The sequence below is a fragment of the Equus caballus genome, chromosome 26 (genome assembly GCF_041296265.1).
Source record: "Equus caballus isolate H_3958 breed thoroughbred chromosome 26, TB-T2T, whole genome shotgun sequence".
Classification (NCBI taxonomy): Eukaryota; Metazoa; Chordata; class Mammalia; order Perissodactyla; family Equidae; genus Equus; species Equus caballus.
This window is the reverse complement of record NC_091709.1, coordinates 10,274,697-10,281,626: the sequence shown is the minus strand read 5'-3', so window position 1 is coordinate 10,281,626 and position 6,930 is coordinate 10,274,697. Positions and strand designations below refer to the sequence as shown.

Below are 6,930 nucleotides of genomic sequence, written 5' to 3'. Positions count from 1 at the left end.
CCAGGTAAGATTGCTGGAATCTCTGTAAACAAGGTACCAGGCCAATATTTCCAAGTGGCTTTATTCCAGAAACTCAACCTTATTCCTCAAAGTTGGTATTGTCATATCTGAGTCTGTATGTTTCTCTCAAATATGACATTCCAGTCAAAGCCTTGGTAATATAACCAATATTTCCAAATGTGTCCTGTTATAAGGAAAACAGATTCTTATTGAATTTATGCAAATAACTATATGCCATGAAATAACCATACTCACTCATTCACTGAGTTTCCAAAATCTGGAGGGATGAGGTAGGGAGAACAACATAAATGTTTCAGTTCTGCTTACAAATGTATAACTTCACCAAATTGCTATAAGTAATAGTTAGCACAAGAGAAAAGCGAAAATGATTTCCTTAAAACTGAGAAAACAAAACCTCAAATAATCAACAATATTTCAAACAAAAGTCATAAAAAATCCTAATCATCCTCATCAGTTCATACAGTCCTGTATAATTGATTCTTGATCTTAATCTTTTAGTAGCAGATTTATGAGGTCATCAGTTTCTCCATTAGAATTCTGTAACTTTTTACCCAGTTCAGTTTTACCATCTGAAAGTTCATCAGAAACCTGTATTCTAGAATCTTGTGTCAGAATCCTTTCTATGAACTTCTCTGAAGATGAAACATATTTGCAAACGCAAAAAGCATCAGAGTAAAACAGCAACTATCTGCAAATGGCAAAAGATTGAAAGGGGCAATTGACAAATAAACTTAGCTACTTCTGTGACATACAACACTTCTAGATAATAACTGGAATTATGGCTGAAAATCAGGACAGATCAGAATTTTAGGAATGTTATATAATTTTAAAACATTTACTTCAAGAGCATTCACCCACATACCACTTAAGAAAGTTTATCATTGCTTATTTGACAATGCTTCCCATGTAATTTAACAGAACAAGTAAGCCTAATTAGCTCAGTATTTTCCTTCTTATCGGAAGAGAGAGAAATTTCTTTGAGAAGTCTCAGGGGCCCTCTGAAAATCCTCAGAGAAATTCTCTTCCTTCTTCCAAGTCAAAAGAAAGACTTCATTCAGGATTTGAATATTCTTTTGAGGGAGAAGCTTGTCAAAAATGTCAAAAGGTTTTAAAACACTTGTTCAAATAAGAAAAAATGCTCAGGTATATATTCAAAATGACAACAGAAACAGTCAAGAAATCTTAGAGAGACCTCAGTCCTTCTGAACATAGTAAATTATTTTAACAAAACATATATTTTCTGTATTTTAGGTAAACTTCCTCAAAGAAACACCTTTCATAACGTCTTTATCAAAAGCAGACCAAAAGTTCAAGAGAATTATCCTTTTGAGACAGAAAATAAAATTTTAATTTTTGCACCAGGTTATTTTTGACATTAAGACTCAATTACTTAATCGGATTTACTTTAATCTTAGCCAACTTGACCAGGCATAAAACTCCTTTCAGAATTTCTCTTTCACAAACCTTCTACAACTTTCTTTTTATATTCAGAATTTGTCCCATGCTTCCTTTCTACACTTCTAATCCTTTAGGACCAATTTATCTTTCTTAACCCAACAAATAAACATACTTCCGTTCTTTATACCCTCTTTACTGAAAACATTCATTTTAATTTCCTTATATACAGAGCTGTTTTCCTTATTAATTTCCAGTAGCTTTAATCACATATATTAATTAGAATTTTTAATCCTTAACAGACCCTAGTAAAAACTAAAAAACCAAGCAGCTATGAACTGTCGTTTATATCAGCATCCTAAACACTTTCCATAATTTCTAGGAAGCATGCCACATCACAGTAATAAGATACAGGCATGTTTGCTAATAGACCCAAACCTCCTTTAGCCTCTCTGCAATAAGAAGCCAAAAGTAGATAAACTTAGGTACATTTAGCAAAAGTGTTTCAGTGTTCCATCTGATTGAACAATGACCCAGATACTCAACATACTTTTATCATTTAACTTAACATGGCAAAACTCTAAAGTTTTAAGTTACCAAAAAAATTTGGAAGCTGCTTTTTTTTCAACTGTACAGACCATGAAACAATTATTGTACCCACAAACTCTTACCCATCCAAATCATTTGTTTCCAACAATTATTTTCAGATTACCCACAAAAACCTCATGAGATGTTAGACAAAATTAGCCATCATTTATAGCTATTATTTTGCTGACGAGTTTCTAACAGACAACATGAGCTTATTTGACTAGTAAATGCAGGCTGCATGCCTGCATCATATCCAAATACCAACAACTCTGACAACATGCCTATTTCAATCAAACCGACAATCTTAAACAAGCTTTCATTTACCAAAGATTAATTCCCATCATGTTAACTTGAAAGACACTGGGTTAATTTCTACTACATTTAGAATTTATGTAAGTGCTTACTTTAAGCCAATTAAACAGAGCTCTTGATTTTGGCCATACCATCTGGAGTAAAATATCACACATATATAACATACATATAAAAACACATACACAGAATTTCCACGGCTATTGTTTTAAAAATTACTGCCCTGAACCAGGCACAGTAATATAAAGCTCTCTAGTTATGAATCCAAATTTTGTTTTGAGGCTTTTTACTAATATTTGTGGAGAAGATTTTTAAGATGCTGGACTTTTGGTGAGGGTGCTCTTATGGCAGTTTTTTCCCCTTTTTCCTTTTTTTTTCTTCAGTCTTAGGAATTAGTGATGGCCGACACAGTCCCCAGAGGATTCGTAAGCTCTTTGAGATAAGGGAAATGGGTGGAACCTGAACAGCCTCCAGAGCTGCTTTTCCAGTCTTACAAGGACAGTTGTTCTTGATTTCTCAGAAATTCGGTTGTAACTCAAATGACATTATAAATCACTCTGCCTGCCCAACTACATCTTAAAGACACAGAGAAAACCCTCAAGTTTTCTCCCAAAGGGAGTTTCTGGTGCATAAACCTTCTCATTGATAGTGTTTCCCACTAGTTAAAATGTACCCAATCAGTGAGTCTCTGGGGATGCTTGGGGCATTCCCCATGGCAGAAAAGCTGGTGTCCAACAGACAGTGGGCTGGAGAAGGGTGCAGAGCTGACTGTGGGGTTCCTATAGCAAGGAGTGATGGTGGCATCCCCCTGCATGGGATCCCTTGTCTATCTTCCCTGTTATGCCTGGCAGTAGTAAGTGTCTGGTGAATGGCTCCAGAGACAAAAGAATAGAGAAAAACAGTGAAGAATTTTCTGCTGGTCTCGGGGACACTCTGCCCAATTGCGTCCTGGAGCCGTTCTCCCAAGAAGGGGTTCCCATACTCAACCAAAGATGAGAGTTTGAAACTTTCCTTGAACCAGAGCCCCAACTTGGACTCTCCCGGGTTCAGAGTTGGGTCAGAAGCCATAGGGAGGGATACCAATCCAGCCTTAGGAAAAGAAACCTGCTACGGGAATCTTGGAGATTGGCCACTATCCTGATGACTTACGTGGTCGATCCCGCACGCATGTAAAATTTATATGTTAGAGATAGGATTAGGAAGGAATGGATTAATTCATTCTTCTTCACCCTCAGGCTTAAGGTACTGATTCTCTTCAGGCTGAACGCCATGGTTTGCCCCATAGAGTAGCCGTGGGCAGAAAACGTGGATCCATACAGCTGTCTGAGAAGGTTCCCAATGCATAAGTGAATTTAGATGCATCCTTGAAAAAGAGAAAGGCACAAGGAAGAAAAGGGCACTTACCAGAACTTCACCTCACAAGCTGATGAAAAAGATCCCTGTATGGGCTAGCAGAAGAAATGATGCAGGCTCAGCAAGCTGGGGAGTTGAAAGAAAGATTTCTTGGACTCCCAAGGTCTGATAGTAGTGCTCTTTTATTCAGAGAATAGCACGGGGGCAGGACACAAGGGCAGTAAGATCTGCGAACATGGGTTGAAGGTAGGGCTAAATTTATAAGCCATAGGTATGGGAGTTATTTCTTTACAAGACAAAGGAAAGATCATGTAAAAAAATTCATTAAAATGGTTTCAGTGCAGGTGGGGTCTGGTTATCGGGTGGTCATATAACTTTGGATATGAATTGGGTCGAATCAGGTCAGGAGGTCCTGTGCTTCCTGAAGGAGGAGGATATAGATTGGTATGTAAGCCAGGATACCTTGGGCTTCCTTCTCTGGGGCAGCCTTGAGCCACATCAGTTTGACATCTTGTGATAGGCAACACCCACCCATAATCAAATAGGAAAGTTCTATCCAAATAAAGCTGGGCAATGCTGAAATCCTGGTACAATTGTAAGCTTAGGTCTGCACACCTCCTCCCTCCCCAGTGTCTGCCATGAATAGTTCACAAATTCTACGTATTAAAAAGAAAAACTAACAAACATTATCAGTAATAGATTATGCTGCTTATTACCTGATAGACTTACGTCCACATAAGAAACTGCAGGATATTGAAGAATAGTCAATAGTACCCAATCTTGACTCGGGAAGAAAAGTATACAGGCGTACCTCAGAGATATTGCAGGTTTGGTTCCGGACCATGGCAATAAAGCAAATACTACAATAAAGCAAGTCACATGAAATTTTTGCTTTCCCAGTGCATATAAAAGTTATGTTTACACTATAGTTTATTAAGTGTGCAATAGTATTATGCCTAAGAAAACAATGTCCATACCTTAATTAAAAAATACTTTATTGCTAAAAAATGCTAACCATCACCTGGAGCTTCAGTGCATCATAATCTTTTTGCTGGTGGAGGGTCTTGCCTCAGTCTTCATGGCTGCTGGCTGATCAGGGCAGTGGTTGCTGAAGTTTGGGGTGGCTGTAGCAATTTCTTAAATTAAGACGACAATGAAGTTTGCTGCATTGATTGACTCTTTCCATGAACGATTTCTCTGTGGCATGCCATGCTGTTTGATAGCATTTTACCCACAGCAGAACTTCTTTCAAAATTGGAGTTAATCCTCTCAAGCACTGCTGTTGTTTTGTCAACTAAGTTTATAGAGTATTCTAATCCTTTGTTGCAATGTCAACAATCTTCACAGAATCTTCACCAGGAGTAGCTTCCATCTCAAGAAACCACTTTCTTTGTACAGCCATAGGAAGCAACTCCCACCCATTAAAGTTTTACCATGAGATTGTAGTAATTCAGTCACATCTTCAGGCTCCACTTCTAATTCTAGTTCTTTCACTATTTCAACCACACCTGCAGTTACTTCCTCTCCTGAAGTCTTGAACCTCTCACAGTCATCCATGAGGGTTGGAATCAACTTCTTCAAAACTCCTGTTAATGTTGATATTTTGACCTCTTCCCATGAATCACAAATGTTTTTAATGGCATCTAGAATAGTGAATCCTTTCCAGAAGGTTTTCAATTTACTCTGCCCTGACTCATCAGAGGAATCACTGTCTATGGCAGCTATAATCTTATGAAATGTATTTCTCACATAATACAACTTCAAAGTCAAAATTTCTCCTTGATCCATGGGCTGCAGATATATGTTGTGTTAGCAGGTATGAAAACGATATTCATCTCATTGTACATTTCCATCAGAGCACTTGGGTGACCAGGTGCATTGTCAATGAGCAGTAATACTTTGTAAGGAATCTTTCTTCTGAGCAGGAATTCTCAACAGTGGGCTTAAAATATTCAGTAAACCATGTTGTCAGAAGATGTGCTGTCACCCAGGCTTAGTTGTTCTATTTATAGAGCACAGGCAGAATAGATTTACCATAGTTCTTAAGGGTCCCAGGGTTTTCAGGATGGTAAATGAGCATTGACTTCAGTTCCAAGTCACCAGCTGTATTAGCCCCTAACAAGAGAGCCATCCTGTTCTTTGAAGCTTTGAATCCAGGCACTGACTTCTCCTCTCTAGTTATGAAAGTCCTAGATGGCATCTTCCTCCAATATAAGGCTGACTGTCTACATCGAAAACCTATTGTTTAGTGTAGCCACCTTCATTAACTATCTTAGCTGGATCTTCTGGATAACTCACTGCAGCTTCTACATCAGTGCTTGCTGCTTCACCTTGCACTTTTTTTTTTAAGATATGCTTTTTGGTGAGGAAGATTGGCCCTGAGCTAACACCTATGCCAATCTCCCTGTTTTTTTTTTTTTCTCCCCAAGGCCCTGGTACATAGTTGTATATCCTAGTTGTAGGTCATTCTAGTTCTTCTATGTGGGATGCCGCCACAGCATGGCTTGATGAGTGGTATGTACGACTGCGCCCAGGATCTGAACTGATGAGTCCTGGGCCACTGAAGTGGAGTGCCAGAACTTAACCACTCGGCGATGAGGTTGGCCCTCACCTTGCTCTTTTATGCTATGGAGACAGTTCCTTTCCTTAAACCTCATGAACCAGCCTTTACTGGCTTCAGACTTTTCTTCCACAGCTTCCTCACCTCTCTCAGCCTTCACAGGATTGAAGAGAGTTAGGGCCTTGCTCTGGACTAGGCTTTGCCTTAAGGGAATGTTTTGGCTGTTTGATCTTCTATCCAGACACCTAAAACTTTCTCCTTATCAGTAATAGGGCTGTTTTGCTTTCTTATCATTCATGTGTTCAGTGGAGTAGCACTTTTAATTCTCTTTAAGAACTTTTCCTTTGCGTTCACAACTTGGCTAACTGGTACAAGAGGCCTAGCTTTTGGCCTGTCTTGGCTTTTGACATGCCTTCCTCACTAAGTTTAACCGTTTCTAGCTTTTGATTTAAAGTTAGAGACATTTGGCTCTTCCTTTCACTTGGACACTTAGAGGCCATTGTAGAGTTATCAATCAGCCCAATTTCAATACTGTTGTGTCTCAGGGAATAGAGAAGCCCAAGGAGAGAGAGATGGGGGAAGGGACCGCCTGGAGCCGTCAGAACACACAGAACATTTATCGATTAAGTTCAGTCTTATATGGGCGTGGTTTGTGGCTCCCCAAAACATTTACAATAGTAACATCAAAGATCACTGATCACAGA

At 38.8% G+C, this 6,930-nt stretch overlaps 1 pseudogene; it reads right to left on the bottom strand.

The window, feature by feature from the left end:
* Positions 1 to 4,703: 4,703 nt before the first annotated feature.
* Positions 4,704 to 6,726, bottom strand: LOC138920886 (tigger transposable element-derived protein 1-like; annotated as a pseudogene).
* Positions 6,727 to 6,930: the final 204 nt, after the last annotated feature.